Source organism: Schistocerca americana, chromosome 2 (genome assembly GCF_021461395.2).
Source record: "Schistocerca americana isolate TAMUIC-IGC-003095 chromosome 2, iqSchAmer2.1, whole genome shotgun sequence".
NCBI lineage: Eukaryota > Metazoa > Arthropoda > Insecta > Orthoptera > Acrididae > Schistocerca > Schistocerca americana.
The window spans coordinates 236,852,485-236,867,543 of NC_060120.1; the positions used below are offsets into that span (position 1 = coordinate 236,852,485).

The 15,059-nt window shown below is 38.3% G+C and overlaps 1 protein-coding gene across 4 annotated transcripts in view; it reads left to right on the plus strand.

Annotated features, from left to right (window-relative positions):
- LOC124589075 (phosphatidylinositol N-acetylglucosaminyltransferase subunit Q) overlaps nucleotides 1–15,059 on the plus strand; it is a 103,394-nt gene that overhangs the window by 51,937 nt on the left and 36,398 nt on the right. The window lies entirely within an intron of this gene.

Here is a 15,059-nt window from a genome sequence, read left to right on the forward strand (position 1 = left end):
ATCCTTCTGTTTATTACTTTTGTTTTTATTAAAGATTCATTTGCATGCTACTTTCTCTGTTTGAATTTTGTTTTATTTATTAATAACAAGGAGAGATAGTGGCTGTCCAGTATTTAGCTTCAGAAAGTGAAATTCTGAGTACTGCTGATGGAAACACTCAAAAATAAAAAAAATTATTCCTAGCTCTTGTCACTTGATTTTACTGGTAAGTATTTCTGTATGCAGTACTTGGAATTATCTGTGACTGTGGCTTAAAATTTGTATTTGATAAGCTATTAGAATATCTTAAGAGTTGCTAGACCAGAATAGTTCTCATGTGCTGTAATTGACATAATATTTTCACAGTGTAAATATTTCTTTCTAGAACAAAATGCACACTGAACACAGCTTCTAGACACATTGAAATTATGTGAATTTTTTGCAGGAAATGCCTTTAGTGACGGGCTATGTAGGTGAACTTCTTGGTCTGACTCATAGCCAATTTGGAAAATAATTGACATATTGCATCCCTGATGACTCATACATGCTATTCTGCTTTGCAAGACCCATAAATTTCATTTTCTTCCACTGATTTATCCAATACTTGGCAACTGGAAGAAGGATACATGTTGTTGTTGTTGTTGTGGTGGTCTTCAGTCCTGAGACTGGTTTGATGCAGCTCTCCATGCTACTCTATCCTGTGCAAGCTTCTTCATCTCAGTACCTACTGCAACCTACATCCTTCTGAATCTGCTTAGTGTATTCATCTCTTGGTCTCCCCCTACAATTTTTACCCTCCACACTGCCCTCCAATACTAAATTGGTGATCCCTTGATGCCTCAGAACATGTCCTACCAACCGATCCCTTCTACTGGTCAAGTTGTGCCACAAGCTTCTCTTCTCCCCAATCCTATTCAATACTTCCTCATTAGTTATGTGATCTACCCATCTAATCTTCAGCATTCTTCTGTAGCACCACATTTCGAAAGCTTCTATTCTCTTCTTGTCCAAACTATTTACCGTCCATGTTTCACTTCCATACATGGCTACACTCCATACAAATACTTTCAGAAATGACTTCCTGACACTTAAATCTATACTCGAACTTAACAAATTTCTCTTCTTCAGAAACGCTTTCCTTGCCATTGCCAGTTTACATTTTATATCCTCTCTACTTCGACCATCATCAGTTATTTTGCTCCCCAAATACCAAAACTCCTTTACTATTTTAAGTGTCTCATTTCCTAATCTAATTCCCTCAGCATCACCCGACTTAATTCGACTACATTTCATTATCCTCGTTTTGCTTTTGTTGATGTTCATCTTATATCCTCCCTTCAAGACACTGTCCATTCCATTCAACTGCTCTTCCAAGTTACATGTATGTTTGACAATAAGTTAAAAATTTATGTCATTCTCAGTATTCTTCATCCTTCAAGAGGTGAAGACTTATCTCCTCAGCCATAACTTCCTCTCTTCAGTAGTTCTCTTCATCTCCAAGAATGAAGAACATCCCATTTCACTGATCGTATTTTTTAAGTGGGATGTTCTCGATTGTTGCTGTGTTTTCTTCCCTATGATCTTGCCTTCAAAGCTTGTTTGTAAAAGAGTATCATGTCTACTTAAGTGTCCAATGAGTTTGCTGTGCACTTGTGAATTACTTCAGTAGTTATTTCTCATCTACTATTTCTTGTAGAACAATCTCATTCATTTTTCTGTCGGTCCAACTAGTTCTTACAATTTTCCACCAGAACCACATTTCTGCAGCTTCAAGTTGAACTTTCTCCTGCTTTGATAACGTCCAGGTACCACATCTGGCTGCCAGGAGACTCCAAACAGAGCTCTTTACAAATCTTTTTGTAGTGTGTACACTTACATGATTGTACAGCAGAAGGCTCTTTTTATTTTGGAATGTGCTTTTGGATAATTCTGTTCTTCTGTTGGTTTCCTTGAGAGGTCTATTGTTTTCCTCAAAGTGCTACTAAACTAATGAAGTTTGGTTACTTCCATGACTTTCTCACTGCCTATAGTTGTGTCAGTCCTATCTCCATTGCCTATATTGTCTGTAACCATGAATTTGTCTTCCTGGTATTCATTTTTATTTTTAGTTTAGTTTGTTAAGAACTTATATATGTTATTTAGTTCCTTCTTTGAGTCTGTCACTGTTGCAATGTCATTGGCAAATCTGATGCAGTGAATATGCAAGCCATTACTTTTGAGTCCAGTCATCTTTTCTTTCATTGTTGTTATTGCCTACTTGAAGAATAAATTAACTAAATAATGTGATGGTGAGTACCCCTGTCTCACTTCCTTTTTGATGTTTGCTTCTTCAATGCTTCCGTATACTCCAACCATTCAAGTCCAACTTTGCACATTGCTTTAAATAATATCTTCCAATCAGCCACATTAAATGCCTCTTCTAGATTAATAAATGCTACATTTTTTCTGTTTGCTCCTAATCTTCTTTCTAAAATTTGATGTAATGCCAATATTGCTCCTCATGTTGCCATCCCTAATCTGTAGCCTAATTGACCATTGACTAAGTTCCAATTTATTTTCCTTTGAATCCTCTGTTTAACTAACATTTTTTACCCTCTAACTTGTACAGTTTTTTGCATTTCCCCTCTTCAGTAATGCAAGAGGTCTACTTTTTTTGTGGAGCCAGGTTGTATGATACACTCTTCATAACATTTAGTTACTACAGTAAACAATTTGCTTTTGATGCTGTGGTCTTCAGTCAAAAGGCCGATCTGATACAGAATTGCAAGCTAGTCTATCCTATGTGAGTGTATTCACATATGCATAACTCTTGCAATTTACATCCCTCATTTGAACCTGCTTATTGTAGCCTTTATGGCCCTCTATAGTTTTTATCCCCCCCTCCCCCTTTTACACACACACACACACACACACACACACACACACACACACACACAAACTCACTCACTCACTCACTCACTCTCTCTCTCTCTCTCTCTCTCTCTCTCTCTCTCTCTCTCATCAAACTGACAGTTCTTAGATTGATGTCTCAGGATGTAGGCTACCAATCAACCCCTTCTATTAGTCAAGTTGTGCCATAAATTTCTTTTCTTGCCAATTAAGTTCATTAACGCCTCATTAGTTATCACATCTGTCTGTCTCACCTTCAGCATTCTTCTATATCACCACCTTTTGAAAGCTTCTATTCTCTTCTTACCTGAACTTTTTATTGTCCACATTACATTTCTGTTCAGGGCCACACCCCAAATACTTTGAGAGAAGACTTCCTAACAATTACATTTATAGTCAGTGTTTATATATTTCTCTCTTTCAGATTTGTCTTTGTTGCTATTGCTAGTCTGCGTTTTATGTTTTCTTTACTTTGGCCATTGTCAGTCACCTTGCTACGGAAGTCATTTGCTACTTACAAGTCACATGTTGCCTCTGATAGAATTTCAGTATCATCAGCAAACCTTAAAGTTTGAATTGTTCCCCCTGAACTTTAATCCCTTTTCCAGATTTCTCTTTGGTTTCTTTTACATTGTGCCTACTGTGCTCTCAGAATAACTCAGTTGTCAGAGACTGCAGACGTGTGTGCAAGTTGCATTTGCGTGAGTGTGTGTGTGTGTGTGTGTGTGTGTGTGTGTGTGTGTGTATTGCTGACAAAGGCCTTAATGTTCAAAAGCTATAATTGTGTAAATCTTTTTGTTGTGCCTATTGCGACTCAGCATCTCCACTATGTGGTGAGTAGCAACTTCCCTTCTCTAATGTTGTAACATGGGGGATAGGCAGAGTGCATATGCTATATCATGGTAGTCAGCTGTGATAGTAAATAAATGAGAACTTCGACTTTCTGATGGGAGAGAATCAGTGTAGAGGCAAGTACCACCTCCCTTTTGCAGGACTGAGAGTCTACACTCTACACCCATGTTCTGTCATAGGGATCACCTATTCTTGTTGGAGTTGAGTGTTGTACTCAAGCCTTGTGAAGGATCAGCGTAAGTCTCTTCTCTCACTCCAAAATGCGGAAAGAAAACAGTGAGCAACACAGTAACACAAAGCAGAGCATAGAGCATATGGTAATGATGACAGTGGAATTGTTTGCTGAGTTTGGCAGTGTAAAATTCAGGCCTGAACCCTACAGGTACCTTATGAAACCATAGTTCAAAAATCCATCACATAAAACTTCTGCTTGATAGTGTCTACATAATAACTCTTCTGGTGCAGAAACAGTGTTTATGTGGCAAAACAGAAGCAGTGAGAACAATAACAGGCATTACAAATACAGATTCATTCTGGCCACAGATCAAAGAACTAAAAATACTAATCGTACTTTCCCTTTATATTATGGGCTGTCTCCTCTCGATGGAATAGTAGTCAGAGACTTTAAACTTGCAGAAATTCTGTCCACAATTATGAAATAAGAACCATAAATAAATAATTTTAGAATTCAAACAATGGAAATTCCAGGATGGAATAAGAACAGTATGAAAAAGATAGATTGCTACTCACCAGTTAGTGTAGGCATTGAGGCATTGAGTTGCAGAAAGACACATTGGAAAGACTGCTAGACATTTAGCTTTCAGACAAAAAAGTCCTCCTTCAGAAGCAGAAAAAAACACACACACACACACACACACACACACACACACACACACACACACACACACAGCTACTGTCAACAACTGCTCGGTCCCATCTGTGTCTGACATGAACAGCAATCTGGGGTGGGTGGTCGGGATTAGAAGGATGCATGGAGCAAGGTGGGGCAGGACAGCAGGTTAAGAGTGGGCAAGGACATTGTGCTACTGTGGGAGCGAACAGGGGCATTGTGGGGATGGATAGGGCAGCTAGGTGCAGAGTTGGGAGGCTGTGTGGGGGAAGGGAAAAGGATAGAGACTTCTGACCTAGAGAAGGAGAAAAGACTAGCAGATGGGTTGGTGGAATAGAAGGCAGATGTGTGAGGGAGTGCAAGCAGGAAAGAAGGTGGAGGACAGCAACTAGTAAAGGTTGAAGTCAGGGTGATAACAAGAATGAAGGACATGCACTGAGAGTTCCCACCAGTGCAATTCAGAAAGCTGGTGTTGGTAGGAAGGATCCAGATGGTACAGACTGTGAACCAGTAATTGAAGTGAAGCACATCATGTGCAGTTTGTTCAGAAACTGTGTGTACCAACTATCTCTTGGCCACAGTTTGGTGGTGTTCATTCATGTGGACAGAAAGCTTGTTAATTGTCATGCTCTTGCAGAAAGCAGCACAATTTTTGCAGTCTATCTTGTAGATCACATGGCTGCTTTCCCAGGTAGCTCTGCCTTTGATGGGATAGTAGATGCCTGTGACAGGACTGGAGTAGGTGGTAGTGGTAGTAGTATGGAACCATATAATCAGATTGTAAATCGTATAAATCAAGTATGTGCCTAGTAACTGGATTAAGGTTGGAAAAGCCTCCTATGGCTTAGCAACAAAATTCAGGCTGTTGTACTCTCAGTTCAAAAGAGAACATGCAAATGATTACAGGCAAAAATTAGTAGTAATTTGTGGATCTGTGAAAAGATCTATGCATGAAGCATACACCTACTACCTGCACCATACCATAGCAAAAGATCTGCCTGAGATCACAAGAAATTTCTGGTCCTATGTAAAATCACTAAGCAGGTCTAAAGCTTCCATAGAGTCATTCATTGAACAGTCTGGTGTGGCAGTCGAAGACAGCAAAACGAAAGCCGAAGTTTTAAATTCCACAGTTGCGGAATTGTTCACGCAGGGCAACAGTACAAGCATAACATCATTTGACCACTTCAATTTGCATTTCCTGTTGATCTCATTTTTGAGACGTTTGTATTCCTTTTTGCGCACTTCATTTCCTGCATTTTTGTATTTTCTCCTTTCGTCAATTAAATTCAGTATCTCTTCTGTTACCCAAAGATTTGTACTAGCCCTCTTCTTTTTATCTACTTGATCTTCTGCTGCCTTCACTACTTCATCCCTCAAAGCTACCCATTCTTCTTCTACTGTATTTCATTCCCCCATTCCTGTCAATTGTTCCCTTATGCTCTCCCTGAAACTCTGTACAACCTCTGGTTCTTTCAGTTTATCCAGGTCCCATCTCCTTAAATTCCCACCTTTTTGCAGTTTCTTCAGTTTTAATCTACAGTTCATAACTAATAGATTGTGGTCAGATTCCATATCTGCCCCTGGAAATGTCTTACAATTTAAAACCTGGTTCCTGAATCTGTGTCTTACCATTATATAATCTATCTGATACCTTCTAGTATCTCCAGGGTTATTCCATGTATACAACCTTCTTTTATGATTCTTGAACCAAGTGTTAGCTATGATTAAATTGTGATCTGTGCAAGATTCTACCAGGCGGCTTCCTCTTTCATTTCTTAACCCCACTCCATATTCTCCTACTATGTTTCCTTCTCTCCATTTTCCTACTACCGAATTCCAGTCACCCATGACTATTAAATTTTCGTCTCCCTTCACTATCTGAATAATTTTTTTTTATCTCATCATACATTTCATCAATTTCTTCATCATCGCAGAGCTAGTTGGCATATAAACTTGTACTACTGTAGTAGGTGTGGGCTTTCTGTCTATCTCGGCCACAATAATGCATCCACTATGCTGTTTGTAGTAGCTTACCCGCACTCCTATTTTTTTTATTCATTATTAAACGTACTTTTGCATTACCCCTATTTGATTTTGTATTTATAACCCTGTATTCACCTGACCAAAAGTCTTGTTCCTCCTGCCACCGAACTTCACTAATTCCCGTTATATCTTACTTTAACCTATCCATTTCCCTTTTTAAATTTTCTAACCTACCTGCCCGATTAAGAGATCTGACATTCCATGCTCCGATCCATAAAATACCAGTTTTCTTTCTCCTGATAACAACGTCCTGTTGAGTAGTCCCTGCCCGGAGATCCGAATGGGGGACTATTTTACCTCCGGAATATTTTACCCAAGAGGACGCCATCATCATTTAACCATACATTAAAGCTGCATGCCCTTGGGAAAAATTGGAGGTATTGAATAGAATTGGGGAGAAGAGAGATTTGTGGCACAAATTTACTAGAAGAAGGGATCGTTTGGTAGGACATATTCTGAGGCATCAAGGGATCACCAATTTAGTATTGGAGGGCTGCGTGGAGGGTAAAAATTGTAGAGGGAGACCAAGAGATGAATACACTGAACAGATTCAGAAGGATGTAGGTTGCAGGAGGTACTGGGAGATGAAGAAGCTTGCACAGGATAGAATAGCATGGAGAGCTGCGTCAAACTAGTCTCTGGACTGAAGACCGCAACAACAACAACTTGTTTATAGGCCACCAGTAGAATTTAAGTTACAAAACAATCACTGATTTCACCCTATAACAAATGATACTAACTAGGAATAGTCAAAATAAATTAGGAAATCATTTACATACATAAAACTGAAAGAACCAGAAGTTGTAGAGAGTTTCAGGGAGAGCATAAGGGAACAATTGACAGGAATGGCGGAAAGAAATACAGTAGAAGAAGAATGGGTATCTCTGAGGGATGAAGTAGTGAAGGCAGCAGACGATCAAGTAGGTAAAAAGACGAGGGCTAATAGAAATCCTTGGGTAACAGAAGAAATATTGAATTTAATTGATGAAAGGAGAAAATATAAAAATGCAGTAAATGAAGCAGGCAAAAAGGAATACAAACGTCTCAAAAATGAGATCGACAGGAAGTGCAAAATGGCTAAGCAGGGATGGCTAGAGGACAAATGTAAGGATGTAGAGGCCTGTCTCACTAGGGGTAAGATAGATACTGCCTACAGGAAAATTAAAGAGACCTTTGGAGAGAAGAGAACCACTTGTATGAATATCAAGAGCCCAGATGGCAACCCAGTTCTAAGCAAAGAAGGGAAGGCAGAAAGGTGGAAGGAGTATATAGAGGGTTTATACAAGGGCGATGTACTTATGGAAATGGAAGAGGATGTAGATGAAGACGAAATGGGAGATAAGATACTGCGTGAAGAGTTTGACAGAGCACTGAAAGACCTGAGTCGAAACAAGGCCCCGGGAGTAGACAACATTCCATTAGAACTACTGATGGCCTTGGGAGAGCCAGTCATGACAAAACTCTACCATCTGGTTAGCAAGATGTATGAGACAGGCGAAATACCCTGAGACTTCAAGAAGAATACAATAATTCCAATCCCAAAGAAAGCAGGTGTTGACAGATGTGAAAATTACCGAACTATCAGTTTAATAAGTCACAGTTGCAAAATACTAACGCGAATTCTTTACAGACGAATGGAAAAACTGGTAGAAGCGGACCTCGGGGAAGATCAGTTTGGATTCCGTAGAAATGTTGGGACACGTGAGGCAATACTGACCCTACGACTTATCTTAGAAGAAAGATTAAGAAAAGGCAAACCTACGTTTCTAGCATTTGTAGACTTAGAGAAGGCTTTTGACAATGTTGACTGGAATACTCTCTTTCACATTCTAAAGGTGGCAGGGGTAAAATACAGGGAACGAAAGGCTATTTACAATTTGTACAGAAACCAGATGGCAATTATAAGAGTCGAGGGGCATGAAAGGGAAGCAGTGGTTGGGAAAGGAGTGAGACAGGGTTGTAGCCTCTCCCCAATGTTATTCAATCTGTATATTGAGCAAGCAGTAAAGGAAACAAAAGAAAAATTCGGAGTAGGTATTAAAATTCATGGAGAAGAAGTAAAAACTTTGAGGTTTGCCGATGACATTGTAATTCTATCAGAGACAGCAAAGGACTTGGAAGAGCAGTTGAACGGAATGGACAGTGTCTTGAAAGGAGAATATAAGATGAACATCAACAAAAGCAAAACGAGGATAATGGAATGTAGTCAAATTAAATCGGGTGATGCTGAGGGAATTAGATTAGGAAATGAGACACTTAAAGTAGTAAAGGAGTTTTGCTATTTAGGGAGTAAAATAACTGATGATGGTCGAAGTAGAGAGGATATAAAATGTAGACTGGCAATGGCAAGGAAATCGTTTCTGAAGAAGAGAAATTTGTTAACATTGAGTATAGATTTAAGTGTCAGAAAGTCGTTTCTGAAAGTATTTGTATGGAGTCTAGCCATGTATGGAAGTGAAACATGGACGATAACTAGTTTGGACTAGAAGAGAATAGAAGCTTTCGAAATGTGGTGCTACAGAAGAATGCTGAAGATAAGATGGGTAGATCATGTAACTAATGAGGAGGTACTGAATAGGATTGGGGAGAAGAGAAGTTTGTGGCGCAACTTGACTAGAAGAAGGGATCGGTTGGTAGGACATGTTTTGAGGCATCAAGGGATCACAAATTTAGCATTGGAGGGCAGCGTGGAGGCTAAAAATCGTAGAGGGAGACCAAGAGATGAATACACTAAGCAGATTCAGAAGGATGTAGGTTGCAGTAGGTACTGGGAGATGAAGAAGCTTGCACATGATAGAGTAGCATGGAGAGCTGCATCAAACCAGTCTCAGGACTGAAGACCACAACAACAACAACAACATAAAACTAAGCACAAAATTACATCTGGTGTTATATTCTTTAAAACTGAGTCTTTCTCTTTTATGGAAATGCAGATAACATTCATGTATGTTAATGTTAAATAGTTAAAAGTAACAAAACGAATTTAAGGAGGCAGATGGCAAAACGAGAGGGGAATTAAAATTATCCCAGCTTGCTTTGTCACATATAGATCCCCAAGTTCGATTAAGAAACTGGAGGGGCTACTAATAAGTCTTAATGGAAGTAACGGGGAAATGATAGTATGTGGTTATTTCAATATAGATTTCATCTGGGATAGTTGTGCGAAAGATTATGTTGAGTAACTGATGTCCAACTTTGGTTTAGCTGCACAATAACGCAGGATATATTATAATGCAACAATAAATGATAATTAATTTCTGTATCCAATTGTCCATCATGAAAGAGAGAAGAAGAGAAGGGAAATTTGGCTGGACTTACATACAACAGAAGCCATGACAAACAGATCCTGGTCCATCACAAATCAAGAACTCTGATACCTGGTGAACTCAATAGCAGTGCATGGATACCACCATAAAATATGCAAGAAAAAGAGTTTCCATGACCCCAGCAGCAACTGTGTGTGTGATGTGTGCGACCAACCTTGTGACTGTTACCATGTGACCAGCCATAAAAAAATGAGTAAAATCACTAGTAGAACTTGGTAAATAATAAAAAATGTGAACACTGAAATGTGACAAACAAAGTGTGATATCACAAAGCTATGTAATTTATGTCACTTATGCACAACTTCTGTGCATTTATTCTAATAATAAAATTGTCCATCATCATCATGAAATACATGCAATCCCTACAGCACGTGCTGTATATGACCATGATTATCAGTGGCAGCAATGGAATGTCGACATCAATCAGTTTTAACTGATAATCGAAAAGGAAAATTTCTTAGAATTATAAATGCTGACTCAGTTACATTATTCATGGAGAATATACAGGATGAAAAATGGGAAGAAGCTAACCAAGGATTCACAGTAGATGAGTAATTTACTTCCTTCCTAAAAATATTATTACAGTAGTATGAATCCAGTTTTAATTTACAGTATGTCAAGGATAATTATAATAGGATCTGGGATGTAAGGTATTAATGTCTGGGATCAAAGTATCCTTCGAGAGGAAAAGAGGGATTTATTCAGTGCAGAGGGCTAACTCTAATCAATTGTTCAGCATGCCATCAAAAAGGCAGAAACCATGTACTATGCACAAATAATCTGAAGAACAAAGAAAGGACAAATTGAAGCTTTATTTTGTGCGAAAAAATGAACTTGGTTAGACAAATGATATTCAACTTCCAGATGACAGTAGCAGTTAGACATGATATGAAACTCAAATTGCTGGCTACTGAATTCTATGAATTCTTCCTAACAGTAGCTGAAAACATAGTGGCAAAAAATGGTCTCTAGATAGCAGATCCATTGTACTTACTTGGAAAGGCAATGCAAAATACAGCAGACACTGGTTTTCCCAAGTCATCTATCAGTGAAATTATGAAAATTATTAGGCCACTGAAAACAGTAACTCATCTGGCTATGATAGTATCTCAGCCAAAGTATAAAATCTTGTGATGACTTGGTAGTGTCAACCTTGAGTTATCGTGGTTACCAGTTGATGTATAAATGTGTATTTCCTGAAGATCTGAAATATGCTGTAGTAATACCCATTTATAAAAGTGGAGATACCCAACTGACATCTAATTTAAGACCCATCTCTCTCCTTCCTGTATTCTCAAAGATTTTTGAGAAGGTAGCTTACAACAGAATATTGAAGTATCTTTCTGAGAATTACTTTTTAAAACAGCTCAGTTTCAGTTCCAAGAAATGGATATGTGATCTCACAAACTGAATTTGAGTGGACCTAATCAATAAAAATTACCGTGCTGGCATTTTTTGTGATATTGCCAAGGTCTTTGGTGGTGTAGATCACAAAACTGTGTTAGGGAAACTAAAATGGTATCACATTAAACATCTTCCTTTTGTATGGATTACCTTAAAAACAAACAAACGGTCAGATTAACAAATGAGATGACAGGAATAAAACTGAATTCAGTGTGGGGAAACATTAAACATATTGTGTTTGGCCTGCTCCTGTTCTTCACTGGCACAAATGATATACATGGATGTTGTAGGACTCTTCAGTATCTGTTAAGTTTGTTGATGAATGGGTATATTGATAAATGGCCCCCAATATATTCATAACAGATCACCAACATTCAAGAAAGGCAGTAGGAGTAATTCAGTAATTCCCACATCAGTATGTCTATATGCAGCAAGATTTTAGAGCATATATTGTGTTCAGGCATTATGGATTACCTTGAAGAGAATGGTCTATTGACAACTAGTCAATGTGGATTTAGAAAATATTGTTCTTGTGAAACACAACTAACTCTTTACTCACACAAAGTGCTGAGAGCTATCGACAGGGGATTTCTAATTGATTCCATATTTCTAGATTTCCAGAAGGTTTTTGACATCGTACCTCACAAGCGGCATGAAACCAAATTGCTTGCTTATGGAATATCATCTCAGTGTGACTGGATTCTTGACTTCTTTTCGGACAGGTCACTGTTCATAGTAATTTATGGAAAGTCATTGAGTAAAACAGGGTAGTGTTACAGACTCTCTGCTGTTCTCTTTTTTTTTTTTTTTTTTTTTTTTTTTTTTTTTTTGTTCCGTGGGACCACATTTAGGAGAAGTCTCCATGGTCATGGAACGAGTCAATACATGAAATTATAACACGATTGTAGAAACAGATAAAATGAAATATAAGAAACATATTCAGGCGACAAGTCGTTAGTTTAAATAAAGAAAATCAAGAATGTAACACTGGAATTTGCTTAATTTTTTATCTCTTCCAGGAGCTCCTCGACAGAATAGAAGGAGTGAGCCATGAGGAAACTCTTCAGTTTAGACTTAAAAGTGTTTGGGCTACTGCTAAGATTTTTTAGTTCTTGTGGTAGCTTATTGAAAATGGATGCAGCAGAATACTGCACTCCTTTCTGCACAAGAGTCAAGGAAGTGCATTCCACATGCAGATTTGATTTCTGCCTAGTATTAACTGAGTGAAAGCTGCTAACTCTTGGGAATAAGCTAATGTTGCTAACAACAAACGACATTAAAGAAAATACATACTGTGAGGGCAATGTCAAAATCTACATAAATGATTTAGGTGACAATCTGAGTAGCTGTCGTAGGTTCTTTGCAGATGAAGCTGTCGTTTGCTGTCTAGTAAAGTCATCAGAAGACCAAAACCAACTGCAAAATGATTTAGATAAGATATCTGAATGGTGAAAATTGATGATTGACCCTAAGCATTGAAGAATGTGAGGTCAACCACACGAGTGCTAAAAAGAATCCGTTAAACTTCGGTTACACGATAAATCAGTCAAATATGAAGACAGTAAATTCAACTAAATATCTTGGTATTACAGTCATGAACAACTTAAATTGGGAAGAACACACACAGAATATTGGGGGGGAGGTGAACCAAAGATTGTGTTTTATTGGCAGAACACTTAGAAGATTCAATAGATCTGTTAAAGAGACTGCCTATACTACACTTGTCCACCCTCTTCTGGTATACTGCTGCATGGTGTGGGAGCCTTACCAGATAGGATTAATGGAGTACATCGAGAAAGTTCAAAGGAGGGCACATTTGTATCATTGAGAAATAGGCAGAGAGTATCACAGTCATAATATAGGACTTTCATTGTGGCATGATCTTGTCACAAAATTTCAATCTCCAACTTTATCCTCTGAACGTGAAAATATGTTGGTGATCCCAACCTATGTAGGGAGAAATAATCATGATAATAAAATAAGGGAAATTAGAACTTGCACAGGAAGATATAGGTGTTCATTTTTTTCCTGTGCTGTTCGAAAGTGGAATAATAGAGAATTAGTGTGAAGATGTTTTGGTGAACCCTCTGGCATGCATTTAAGTGTGATTTACAGAGTAATCATGGAGATTTAGACGTAGAAACACCCAGGAGAACAGTGAAAAAAAAATGCATAACTGGTTCATAACCAACAGCTTTATCTGTAATTTTACAGCAGTTCATGTTATTTGTATCAAATAGAAATTTCACTCCAAAAAAGTACAACACAGAATTGCTTGTCAGAACTTACCATAACAAGGCGCAGTACTGAATGTGCCGATAGACATATACAGGGTGTATCATAATCAATGGTGTAAATGCATACAGTTGAAAGTGCACAAAACTAGAAGCAAAAAAGTCTCAGTAAACATAGGGTCAAAAATGCATACCTTAAAAACCACAAGCAGTTTTTCATCTTCGATACTTTGAAGCAAATGTCAGGAAGTGTTTCTGAAAGTATTTGTATGGAGTGTAGCCATGTATGGAAGTGAAACATGGACTATAAATAGTTTGGACAAGAAGAGAACAGAAGCTTTCGAAATGTGGTGCTACAGAAGAATGCTGAAGATTAGATGGGTAGATCACATAACTAATGAGGAGGTATTGAATAGGATTGGGGAGAAGAGAAGTTTGTGGCACAACTTGACTAGAAGAAGGGATCAATTGGTAGGACATGTTCTGAGGCATCAAGGGATCACCAGTTTAGCATAGGAGGGCAGCGTAGAGAGTAAAAATTGTAGAGGGAGACCAAGAGATGAATACACCAAGCAGATTCAGAAGGATGTAGGTTGCAGTAGGTACTGGGAGATGAAGAAGCTTGCACAGGATAGAGTAGTGTGGAGAGCTGCATCAAATCAGTCTCAGGACTGAAGACCACAACAACAACAACAACAACAACAACTTTGAAGCAAATCTCTTCTACTCCAAGCTCTTTTGCTTTCCATATTTTTGGAAGTGGTAATATGGACCAAAACAAAAAAAAATGTCCAGTAAACATGTGCTCTAAAATGGATGCCTTAGGAGCTATGAGCACTTGTTCATCTTCAGTACTTTGGAGCACAACTCTTCTAATGAACAAGTGCTCATAACGTTTAAGGTATGCATTTTAGAGCACATGTTTACTGGACATTTTTTCTTGTTTTGGTCCATATCACCACTTCTCAAAATATGGAAACCAAAGAGCTTGCAGTAGAAGAGATTTGCTTCACAATATCGCAGATGAAAAGTTGCTCGTAGCTTTTAAGGTACGCATTTTCAACCCTATGTTTACTGAGACTTTTTTGCTTCTAATATCATGTACTTTCAACTGTATGCATTTACACTATTAATTATGATACACCCTGTATAGATACTTTTATATGTATTCAATATAATGGAAGGAAACATTCCACGTGGGAAAAATTATATATAAAAACAAAGATGAGGTGACTTACCGAACAAAAGCGCTGGCAGGTCGATAGACACACAAACAAACACAAACATACACACATTTAAATATGTCTGCTTGTGTCTGTATGTGTGGATGGATATGTGCGTGTGTGCGAGTGTATACCTGTCCTTTTTTCCCCCTAAGGTAAGTCTTTCCACTCCCGGGATTGGAATGACTCCTTACCCTCTCCCTTAAAACCCACTTCCTTTCCTCTTCCCCTCTCCTTCCCTCTTTCCTGATGAGGC